The sequence below is a fragment of the Bufo bufo genome, chromosome 2 (assembly GCF_905171765.1).
Source record: "Bufo bufo chromosome 2, aBufBuf1.1, whole genome shotgun sequence".
Classification (NCBI taxonomy): domain Eukaryota; kingdom Metazoa; phylum Chordata; class Amphibia; order Anura; family Bufonidae; genus Bufo; species Bufo bufo.
In genome coordinates this window covers 815,391,528-815,404,851 of record NC_053390.1, presented here as the reverse complement: position 1 = coordinate 815,404,851, position 13,324 = coordinate 815,391,528, and positions in this window count along the sequence as shown.

Below are 13,324 nucleotides of genomic sequence, written 5' to 3'. Positions count from 1 at the left end.
TGTGTGACAGTGGCCTGTTCCAGTGGTGGGTGACGTAAAGCCTGATTCTCTGCTATGACATGAAGACAGATTCTGCGCTGACATAAGGCCAGATTCTCTGTTACGGGACCTCTCTCCTCTGCCTGGGTGCCTGGGCCTAAATGTGTGACAGTGGCCTGTTCCAGTGGTGGGTGACGTGAAGCCTGATTCTCTGCTATGAAATGAAGACAGATTCTGCGCTGACATAAGGCCAGATTCTCTGTTACGGGACCTCTCTCCTCTGCCTGGGTGCCTGGGCCTAAATGTGTGACAGTGGCCTGTTCCAGTGGTGGGTGACGTGAAGCCTGATTCTCTGCTATGACATGAAGACAGATTCTGCGCTGACATAAGGCCAGATTCTCTGTTACTGGACCGCTCTCCTCTGCCTGGGTGCCTGGGCCTAAATGTGTGACAGTGGCCTGTTCCAGTGGTGGCTGACGTTAAGCCTGATTCTCTGCTATGACATGAAGACAGATTCTGCGCTGACATAAGGCCAGATTCTCTGTTACGGGACCTCTCTCCTCTGCCTGGGTGCCTGGGCCTAAATGTGTGACAGTGGCCTGTTCCAGTGGTGGGTGACGTGAAGCCTGATTCTCTGCTATGACATGAAGACAGATTCTGCGCTGACATAAGGCCAGATTCTCTGTTACGGGACCGCTCTCCTCTGTCTGGGTGCCGGGGCCTAAATGTGTGACAGTGGCCTGTTCCAGTGGTGGGTGACGTGAAGCCTGATTCTCTGCTATGACATGAAGACTGATTCTGCGCTGACATGAAGCCAGATTCTCTGCTATGGCATGAAGAGACTGATTCTCTGCTGACATGAAGCCAGATTCTTTGCTATGGCATGAAGAGACTGATTCTCTGCTGGCGTGAAGCCAGATTCTCTACTATGGGACCTCTGTCCAATTGACATTGGTTCATTTTTATTTTTTTAATTTTAATTTTAATTCATTTCCCTATCCACATTTGTTTGCAGGGGATTTACCTACATGTTGCTGCCTTTTGCAGCCCTCTAGCTGATCCCTGCCTTGTGCCCAAACAGCAATTCACAACTACATATGGGGTGTTGCTGTGTTCAGGAGAAAATGCTTAACAGAATTTGTGGTTCTTTTTCTCCGGTTACCCCTTGTGAAAATGAAAAATGAGGCGCTTATGCAACATTTTGCTGGAAGAAATGAAATTTTTTATTTTAACAGCCAAGTACTTCTAAATGCTATTTAAAGCCTGTGGGTCAAAGTGGTCAGAACACCCCTCAAAACAAGTACATGAGGGATGTAGTTTCCAAAATTGGGTCCCTTTTTTGGGGATTCAACTGTGAGGGGACCTTATTGTGCCTTCAAATGTAACATGACTTTTACTAAATTGACCCTAACATATGTAGAGGCTCAATGAATAATTTTACAATTGGTCACAGACTACTAGTTGCCTACTATTAACATACTGTATGTTCATTCATATCTAAAACATAACTTTTATTATTGGACTCTAATATTGTCTTATACCAGGGTTCCTCAACTCCATTCCTCAGGGCCCACCGGCCAGTCATGTTTTCAGGATTTCCTTAGTATTGAGCAGGTGATATAATTTGTTTCTGCGCATCAGGACTTACCACAAGTATTTATTTGGTGGGATATTCTCAAATCATGACTGGTAGGTGGGCCCTGAGGACTGGAGTTGGGGAACACTGTCTTAGACCATTACTCATTTGTTAAAATTCTCAGTTGTGTTCCCTCTATGTTACATTGTGTCTGGGCAGCACTGTGGTACTGTACTGCTTATTAGTATACAATGGGAGGCTAGTTGCTGCGCGCCTGCTCTAGACTCTTCCCTCAGGATTACTGTCCAACTACTTATTTTGCATCATAAAGTTAAATTAGAGCTCACTTCTGAATCTTAAAGAACCTCAAACACTACCCCCGACATGTGTCGCCAGCCAACTGTAGTTGGACAGTAATCCTGAGGGAAGAGTCTAGAGCTGGTGCGCAGCAACTAGCCTCCCATTGTATACTAATTAGCAGTACAGTACCACAGTGCTGCCCAGACACAATGTAACATAGAGGAAGCACAACTGAGAATTTTGATCAATTGAGTAATGGTCTAAGAAGACAACTTTATAGACCAATAATAAAAGTTATGTTTTAGATAGGAATGAACATATGTTAAAAGTAGGCAAATAGTAGTCTTTGACTAATTGTAAAATTATTCCTTGAGCCTCTACATATGTTAGGGTCAATTTAGTATGTTACATTTGAAGGCACAATAGGCACAGTAAGTGTTCAAGTTTGGGGAAAACCCAGTGATGATCCCTACCAAGCCGCTGCTTAGTGTCAATAAATTTAGTCAGTATGCCATAGCATGGCATGTTTTTTTGTCAAATCAAACATCTACCCAGTTATTCTGGACAGAGGTGAGCAAAGTTTTTCCCACAGAGAGTCCTCCAGTTCATGTACTAGATAGTAATCAAGCATTCAAAGAACTAAATAAAAACTACAAAAAAATATATTAGGTCCATATGGGAAATTACCAGTTTAGAGACCTACTTACAGCAGAATATTGTATATAAAGGTATGCAAATTAATATTACACCTAATTCACATCAGGAAGATCTAGACATTATAAAAAGGGGAGCAGTGCTTACAGAAAATGCTCTTCGTATGCAATCATACCAATTGGAGTATGAAAAAACATATCTGGTATAGATGGAAATCAGTGAAATACAAACATTCAGAACTCATTCTGATTTTGAACAATTAGAAACCTTGCAGAGTAAGATAAACGAAAGGAAACACTAGAAGTATAACTGTGATAAAAGGGATTTTGAAATCGGGAAAATATACATAAAAATCGTTGGCAATCAGGGAGGTAGAAATTATCCTAACTACTCAGATAAACGTATGAACTATACTGACATATCAGAATCTGAAATCTCTGAGTCAGAAGGAAGTGTACAAAATAAAAAAAATGGGAACTAAATGGAAGGCAAAAAACAAACCAGGGCCTTCCCAAAGAAGATTTAACCCTAACACAGCCCAGAAATTCCAAATAAATCAGAAATTAAACAGTGGAGTACAGGGAATACTAAATATGGAAGGAACATTTATACCTCCTTCATCATCCTTCTTACCCTTTCCATTTTCCCAAAAAACAGTCTCTCAGCCTCAACAACCAGTGACACCAGCTATAACGATGGCACCTACTGCTCCTTTTTTATTACCAGGGATACAACTAAGGGATCGGGACAAATGGTTAGACCAACAATCAAAAAGCTAATTACCCAATAAAAAGATAAAGAAATGAAGGGTATTAACCTATCCAACATTATCCTAGATTCGGAACATGAAAGCCTGATACAGAAAGGCCTATCATTTACACCAGCCCCATACTTTGACTGCTTTTCATGGGTCAGAGATGTTAACCTTTTCGCAAGAAAATTGGCCTTACATAAAGAGTTTAAAAAATAAAGAAAGAGATCCACAGGAATTATAGAAAAAGGAAGCAAGAGCAATACAAGTCTTAGAACAACTACAGAATAAACAGTTAGGGGAAGCTATCATACCATCAGCCCCATTTAGTACACTTACCCCCCAAACAACATTTACTCCACCATTTACAAAATATGGGAATATACAAACATTTGTGAATCTGGTAACGGCAGACCTGGAGAAAATTAAGACCAAAAAAGAAAAAGTTGGCCAGAATCTAACGGATAAAGAAAGCAAGGCATTATGAGAACTAATGGAAAATCATGATCTAGAAATAAAACCATCAGACAAAGGGGTGAATGTGGTAGTGATGAATAAAACTGAATATAAAGAGATGGTTATGAACCTCCTAAAAGATGTGAATAGATATACAGAACTATCTAGTAACCCTACTTTTAAATATACGCAGGAACTAAAAGTGATATTATAGTCAGCTAAATTGGAAAATGTAATAACTAAAGAGGAGTATAAAGTTCTATTCTATCCTAAACCTGTTATCGATCCCAAATGTTCATAAAAAACGCCATCCAATACCAGACAGACCGATAGTGTCAGGCAATCAGAATCTTTGTGAGGTAATTAGCAAATATGTAAATGAGATCATATCCCCATTTGTCCCAAGCCTTACTTCGTATTTAAAGGACACCAAAGATGTTCTAACTAAGTTGCAGGGAGTGTTAGTAAAAATACGTTAATATCGTTCCTTGACGTTGAAGCGCTATACACGAGTATCCAACACCAACTAGGAATGGAGGCCATCAATTATTATCTAAGCACGAAAGGCACATAACTCAATAAACACAACACCTTTCATGGTAAATATTATTTACAGATAACGGGTACTGCTATGGGCACGACGTGTGCGCCAAATTTCGCTAATTTATTTTTAGGGTGGTGGAAAGTAAGGATAGTTTTAACAGAGGAACACGTCAATTTCACAGAACACATTAGTTTCTGGGGTTATATTGATGATGTTTTAATTTTTTTCGAGGGTACTAAAGAAAAATTTTACGAGTTTGTAACCACTCTTAATATAAACACTATTGGTCTCAGATTTACAGCAGAGATTTATGAAAGCAAGCTGAATTTCTTAGATCTAACCCTTGCCCTGCAACCTGATGGAAGCATATTAACCGAGGTACGGTATATAGGAAGCCTACTTCAACTAACAGCCTGTTACATTAGAAAAGCTTCCATCCACAATCGTTAAAAATAAAGAATCCTTGTAGGCCAATATTTGAGAGCAAGGAGGAATTGCTTGAGTGAAGAAAGCTTTGATTGTGAAAGTGAGCTGTTATATCAAAGGTTCTTAGATCAAGGGTACCCCAAAAAAGTGCTGCATAAAGTATATAGAAGAGCTAAAACCACCGAAAGGGGCACTCTTCTATACAATCAAAAACAACTTGGTAAAGAATAAATTGCACGATGTATTGGAACATTTGATGTAAAACACAAGAAAATGAGACTAATTTTACAACATCACTGGCACATTTTGAGAGCTGATGATGATCTAAAAGACATTATTTATGAGTAGCCAACGGTGACTTATAGGAAAGGAACCAACCTAAAAGAAAATCTAGTCACTTTCAGTGGACCTATTAGAAAGAGAATAAAACAAAGTGGCTAACCACCAATGGATCATATCTGTGTGGAGACTGCAATTTTTGCAGTAAAATGATATCCCAAAGAGAATTAGTGAATCCAATTGATAACAAAAATATCAGATAAAACAGTACATCAACTGCAAGACTACTGGGGTGGTATACACCATTAGGTGTGGATGTCAGAAATTATACATTGGGAAAACGATACAAGAATTGAGAAGGCGTATATCCAACATACATAAGGGAATACGACTAGTCTCAAATACTGGGGCATAGCTAAGATATCACTAGGCCCAAAACAGAGCAGCATTGACAAGAGACTCCAGCAAGAAGAGGTGAGTTGGATATATCGCCTTAAAAGTTTAGCCCCTCAGGGATTAAACGAGGGATTTACCTTTGCTCCATTTCTTTGAAAAGCGGAAACATCTATTCCTAAGAATAAACTATGAATAATTAGTGCAGGATGACAATTTAACTACATACAATATGTAGTCCCTGGTGATGGATCTATCACATTAGGACAGTGTCTCCTCTTTAATCCAACTTCTATTGGCTCCATCTCCTCTTTTTCTCCGTTCCCGTCTCTCCCCCCCTCCTCTTCCCTAATATATATGAATTATGATTCTAAGAACTATAAATGAGGATTATGAATAAACAACAAATATAACTCATGAGAAATATATCAGATAATTATAATCTAATATGCTGAGAATTATAGATTTATCTGAATTTATGATTATGATCATGATTACAACTTACAATTAATTGGCCAGGCATCCAATAAAATCAGTCTAAAATCATTCTAAAACTATTTATTGACTAAATAAGGATATAATGTGCATAGATGATTAATAGCCTTTTGAAAAAGAGGAAGTAGGAAAAAAAGGGAAACAAAAGAACAAAAATAAAAAAATAAAAAAATAATTAAAAATAAGAGACAAACAGAAGAACATGATGGGTGGTCAATATAGCAAATAATGATTGACTGAATACACCATAATTTGCTGATGGAAACATGATCATGAATTCTAAGTTATTAAGTGTAAACGATATGCTATATGGATAGGGTCCTTAGTATTTATCAGTTATAATAGACATGATTATGAGTAGGGATGAGCGAACCCGAACTGTCTAGGTTGGGTTCGTACCGAATTTTGGGGTGTCCGTGACACGGACCCGAACCCGAACATTTTCGTAAAAGTCCGGGTTCGGGTTCGGTGTTCGGCGCTTTCTTGGCGCTTTTTGAAAGGCTGCAAAGCAGCCAATCAACAAGCGTCATACTACTTGCCCCAAGAGGCCATCACAGCCATGACTACTATTGGCATGGCTGTGATTGGCCAGTGCAGCATGTGACCCAGCCTCTATTTAAGCTGGAGTCACGTAGCGCCGCACGTCACTCTGCTCTGATCAGTGTAGGGATAGGATGCAGCTGCTGCTGTTAGGGCGAGATTAGGCAGGGATTTACTTACTGAAGTGATCGATATACAGCTGTGTATCATACAACCTCTGCTATTCAATTGCTCACTGTTTTAAGGCTGCCCAGAGCGTTTTTTCAGTCACTTCTTTCTGGGGTGATCGGCGGGCATTTTGCGTCTTGTGGTGCGCCAGCACAAGCTGCCACCAAGTCCATTTTTAACCATCAATAGTGTGTGTTTTTTTTTGCTATATCCTACATCAGGGGCTTGGCTGTGCTTGCTATTTTATTGAGGGGTAAAATACAATTGCCAAAATAGCAGTACCCTAAATCTGGTGTTTCAGCTGTGGCTAGCCAATTGTAATACTGTCTGCTGTCTGCCGTAGCACAGTTTTTGTTCTGGGTTGAATACAATTCCCAACTTAGCAATTCCCTAAATTAGTGGTTTCTGCTCTATCAGGCCAAGGTTAAATCTATCCATAAAAGGGTATATTAGATTGAAGGTGCGGATAGGGTCATCCTCAATAACTTCACACGCTACCATGCATTTCCAAGTCTAATTCTGTCCGTAAACGTATACCTGTCATCCAGCGCCTAAATAATAGGCCTACTAGTTATATTCAGCTAAATCTGTTGTTACTGCTGTGGCTGGTCAATTTATTTAGTGTCCGCCAAAGCACAGTTTTTGTTCTGGGTTGAAATACAATCCCCAACTTAGCAATTCCCTAAATCAGTGGTTTCTGCTGTATCAGGCCAAGTTTAAATCTATCCATAAAAGGGTATATTAGATTCAAGGTGCGGATAGGGTCACCCTCAATAACTTCACACGCTACCGTGCATTTCCAAGTTTAATTCTGTCCGTAAAAGGGATACCTGTCATCCAGGGCCTAAATAATAGGCCTACAATTTATATTCAGCTAAATCTGTCGTTACTGCTGTGCCTGTATTAGTGTAATACGGTACCTTAATAGACAGACAGATAGTGTTAGGTGCCTGTAAAAAAAAGGCCTGAATTTGAATTCAATACATTGGGCCAAATAAATTTTTTATTATTGTGGTGAACGGTAACAATGAGGAAAACATCTAGTAAGGGACGCGGACATGGTCGTGGTGGTGTTAGTGGACCCTCTGGTGCTGGGAGAGGACGTGGCCGTTCTGCCACAGCCACACGTCCTAGTGAACCAACTACCTCAGGTCCCAGTAGCCGCCAGAATTTACAGCCATATTTGGTGGGGCCCAATGCCGTTCTAAGGATGGTAAGGCCTGAGCAGGTACAGGCATTAGTCAATTGGATGGCCGACAGTGGATCCAGCACGTTCACATTATCTCCCACCCAGTCTTCTGCAGAAAGCGCACAGATGGTGCCTGAAAACCAAGCCCATCAGTCTGTCACATCACCCCCATGCATATCAGGGAAAAACTGTCTGAGCCTCAAGTTATGCAGCAGTCTCTTATGCTGTTTGAAGACTCTGCTGGCAGGGTTTCCCAAGGGCATCCACCTAGCCCTTCCACAGCGGTGGAAGACATAGAATGCACTGACGCACAACCACTTATGTTTCCTGATGATGAGGACATGGGAATACCACCTCAGCACGTCTCTGATGATGACGAAACGCAGGTGCCAACTGCTGTATCTTTCTGCAGTGTGCAGACTGAACAGGAGGTCAGGGAGGAAGACTGGGTGGAAGACGATGCAGAGGACAATGAGGTCCTAGACCCCACATGTAATGAAGGTCGTGCCACTGACTTCGGAGGAAGAGGCAGTGGTGAGACCGAGCCAACAGCGTAGCAAAAGAGGGAGCAGTGGGCAAAAGCAGAACACCCGCCACCAAGAGAGTCCGTCTGCTACTGGCCACCGCCATCTGGGACCGAGCACACCAAAGGCAGCTTCAAGGAGTTCCCTGGCATGGCAGTTCTTCAATGTGCTGACGACAAGACTCGAGTGGTTTGCACGCTGTGCCATCAGAGCCTGAAGCGAGGCATTAACGTTCTGAACCTTAGCACAACCTGCATGACCAGGCACCTGTATGCAAAGCATGAACTGCAGTGGAGTAAACACCTTAAAAACAAGGCACTCACTCAGGCTCCCCCTACTACCTCTTCTGCTGCTGCCGCCTCGGCCTCTTCCTCCGCCTCTGGAGGAACGTTGGCACCTGCCGCCCAGCAAACAGAGGATGTACCACCAACACCACCACCTCCGTCAACAAGCATCTCAACCATGTCACACGGCAGCGTTCAGCTCTCCATCTCACAAACATTTGAGAGAAAGCGTAAATTCCCACCTAGCCACCCTCGATCCCTGGCCCTGAATGCCAGCATTTCTAAACTACTGGCCTATGAAATGCTGTTATTCAGGCTGGTGGACACAGACAGCCTCAAACAGCTCATGTCGCTTGCTGTCACACAGTATGTTGTTCCCAGCCGCCACTACTTCTCCAAGAGAGCCGTGCCTTCCCTGCACAACCAAGTATCCGATAAAATCAAGTGTTCACTGCGCAACGCCATCTGTGGCAAGGTCCACCTAACGACAGATATGTGGACCAGTAAGCACGGCCAGGGACGCTATATCTCCCTAACTGCACACTGGGTAAATGTAGTGGTGGCTGAGCCCCAGGCGGAGAGCATTCTTTGCCTCCTGTTGCCTCCTCCTCCTACTCGGCTTCCTCCTCCTCTTCTTCCACCTGCTCATCCAGTCAGCCACACACCTTCACCACCAACTTCAGCACAGCCCGGGGTAAACGTCAGCAGGACATTCTGAAACTGATATGTTTGGGGGACAGGCCCCACACCGCACAGGAGTTGTGGCGGGGTATAGAACAACAGACCGACGAGTGGTTGCTGCCGGTGAGCCTCAAGCCCGGCCTGGTGGTGTGCAATAATGGGCGAAATCTCGCTGCAGCTCTGGGACTAGCCGGTTTGACGCACATCCCTTGCCTGGCGCATGTGCTGAATTTGGTGGTGCAGAACTTCATTCACAACTACCCCGACATGTCAGAGCTGCTGCATAAAGTGCGGGCCGTCTGTGTGCGCTTCCAGCGTTCACATCCTGCCGCTGCTCGCCTGTCTGCGCTACAGTGTATCTTCGGCCTTCCCGCTCACCGCCTCATATGCGACGTGCCCACCAGGTGGAACTTCACCTTGCACATGCTGGACAGACTGTGCGAGCAGCAGCAGGCCATAGTGGAGTTTCAGCTGCAGCACGCACGGGTCAGTCGCACTGCGGAACAGCACCACTTCACCACCAATGACTGGGCCTCCATGCGAGTACTCCACCAACATGGCCAGTGGCGATGACGCCGTTATCAGCGTTACAATACCATTTCTATGTCTCCTTGAGAAAACACTTAGGGCGATGATGGAAGAGGAGGTGGCCCAGGAGGAGGAAGAGGGGTAATTTAAGCACTTTCAGGCTAGTCTCTTAGAAGTGACTCAGAGGGAGGTTTTTTGCAACAGCAGAGGCCAGGTACAAATGTGGCCAGACAGGGCCCACTACTGGAGGACGAGGAGGACCAGGATGAGGAGGAGGTGGAGGAAGATGAAGCATGTTCACAGCGGGGTGGCACCCAACTTAGCTCGGGCCCATCACTGGTGCGTGGCTGGGGGGAAATGCAGGACGATGACGATACGCCTCCCACAGAGGACAGCTTGTCCTTACCTATGGGCAGCCTGGCACACATGAGCGACTACATGCTGCAGTGCCTGCGCAACGACAGCAGAGTTGCCCACATTTTAACGTGTGCGGACTACTGGGTTGCCACCCTGCTGGATCCCCGGTACAAAGACAATGTGCCCACCTTACTTCCTGCACTGGAGCATGATAGAAAGATGTGCGAGTACAAGCGCACGTTGGTAGACGCGCTACTGAGAGCATTCCCAAATGTCACAGGGGAACAAGTGGAAGCCCAAGGCGAAGGCAGAGGAGGAGCAAGAGGTCGCCAACGCAGCTGTGTCACGGCCAGCTCCTCTGAGGGCAGGGTTAGCATTGCAGAGATGTGGAAAAGATTTGTCACCACGCCACAGCTAACTGCACCACCACCTGATACGGAACGTGTTAGCAGGAGGCAACATTTCACTAACATGGTGGAACAGTCCGTGTGCACACCCCTCCACGTACTGACTGATGGTTCGGCCCCATTCAACTTCTGGGTCTCCAAATTGTCCACGTGGCCAGAGCTAGCCTTTTATGCCTTGGAGGTGCTGGCCTGCCCGGCAGGGGGCGTCATTACAGACAAACGCAGCCGCCTGTCTACAGCCAATGTGGACAAGCTGACGTTCATAAAAATGAACCAGGCATGGATCCCACAGGACCTGTCCATCCCTTGTGCAGATTAGACATTTATAAATACCTCCCCTTAACCATATATTATTGTACTCCAGGGCACTTCCTCATTCAATCCTTTTTTTATTTTCATTTTACCATTATATTGCGGGGCAACCCAAAGTTGAATGAACCTCTCCTCTGTCTGGGTGCCAGGGCCTAAAAATATCTGACAGTGGCCTGTTCCAGTGTTGGGTGACATGAAGCCTGATTCTCTGCTATGACATGAAGCCTGAATCTCTGCTATGGGACCTCTCTCTTCTGTCTGGGTGCCGGGGCCTAAATATCTGATAATGGCCTGTTCCAGTGTTGGGTGACTTGAAGCCTGATTCTCTGCTATGACATGAAGCCTGATTCTCTGCTATGACTTGAAGCCTGATTCTCTGCTATGACATGAAGCCTGATTCTCTGCTATGGGACCTCTCTCCTCTGTCTGGGTGACGGGGCCTAAAAATATCTGACAATGGCCTGTTCCAGTGGTGGGTGACATGAAGCCTGATTCTCTGCTATGGGACCTCTCTCCTCTGTCTGGGTGCCGGGGCCTAAATATCTGACAATGGCCTGTTCCAGTGTTGGGTGACGTGAAGCCTGATTCTCTGCTATGACATGAAGCCTGATTCTCTGCTATGACTTGAAGCCTGATTCTCTGCTATGACATGAAGCCTGATTCTCTGCTATGGGACCTCTCTCCTCTGTCTGGGTGACGGGGCCTAAAAATATCTGACAATGGCCGGTTCCAGTGGTGGGTGACATGAAGCCTGATTCTCTGCTATGGGACCTCTCTCCTCTGTCTGGGTGCCGGGGCCTAAATATCTGACAGTGGCCTGTTCCAGTGGTGGGTGACATGAAGCCTGATTCTCTGCTATGGGACCTCTCTCCTCTGTCTGGGTGCCGGGGCCTAAATATCTGACAATGGCCTGTTCCAGTGCTGGGTGACGTGAAGCCTGATTCTCTGCTATGACATGAAGCCTGATTCTCTGCTATGACTTGAAGCCTGATTCTATGCTATGACATGAAGCCTGATTCTCTGCTATGGGACCTCTCTCCTCGGTCTGGGTGCCGGGGACTAAATATCTGACAATGGCCTGTTCCAGTGGTGGGTGATGTGAAGCCTGATTCTCTGCTATGACATGAAGCCTGATTCTCTGCCATGAGACCTCTCTCCAATTGATATTGGTTAATTTTAATTTATTTTATTTTTATTTTTATTAATTTCCTTTTTAGTGCCGAAAAGTTCGGGTCCCCATTGACTTCAATGGGGTTCGGGTCGGGGCGAAGTTCGGGTCGAGTTCGGATCCCGAACCCGAACATTTCCAGGAAGTTCGGCCGAACTTCTCGAACCTGAACATCCAGGTGTTCGCTCAACTCTAATTATGAGCTATAATTCATAAATCATAGATCATTGGTTTTAGTCATAATAACTGATAGAAGAAATTAATCATGTAATCTAAACACTATCTGTATAATAATACAATTCTATGAAAAGGATAATGGATGCCTATACAGTTTAATAAGGGCATTAATAGTGTGCCAATGTACAGATTGGGTATAGCAGTATATATAGTGACTAAATTATAGAAATCCTAAATCTGTGCGCTTGCACATTGAAAGGAAAAATTAACAGTAATTCTGCGCAGTTGTGTAAAAAAGAATGACAAATAATCTGTCTATTGACATGCACAGTAGCTAAGAGAAGGCTGAGAAAAAGAGAAGAACGCTGACATGTGACTTCAAAACTAGGGTTGAGCGAACTCGTGGAAGTTCGGGTTCGCCTGGTTCAGCCGAACTTCAGGTCAAAGTTCGGGTTCGGGACCCGAACTTGACCCCAACTGAACCCCGGACCCCACTTAAGTCAATGGGGCTTCAAACTTCACTTTATTATTTTCCATTATAACATGGTTATAACGGAAAATAATAACATTCTTAAAACAGAATGCTGAATAAAATGTCTACTGAGGGGTTAAAAAAAAAAAAAAAAACTCACCTCATCCACTTGATCGTACAGCCAGTATCCTCTTTTCTTCGGGACCTGCAAAAGGACCTGTGGTGACGTCACCGCGCCCATCACATGGTGAGTGGGGTGACATCACCACAGGTCCTGCTGAATGAAGATAGAAGGACCTGCGGTGACGTCGCAGCGCTCACCACGTTCTAACGGAAAATAATAAAATCACCCGAACACTGAACCCAAACCCGAACTTCAGTCAAAAAGTCCGGGTTCGGGTCCGGGTACCCGAACTCACAAAGTTCAGTACGAACCCGAACTTTGCAGTTCGGGTTCGCTCAACTCTATTCAAAATTTAATCGGTCCTTAAAAAAGTGGATTTTGGAAATTTCCTTAAAAATATGAAAATTTGCTTCTAAAAGTCTAAGCTTTCTAAAGTCCTAAAAAATAAAATTACATTCACAAAATTATGCAAACATAAAGTAGACATATGGTGAATATTAATTAATAACTACTTTATTAGGTATCAGTTTCTGTTTTGAA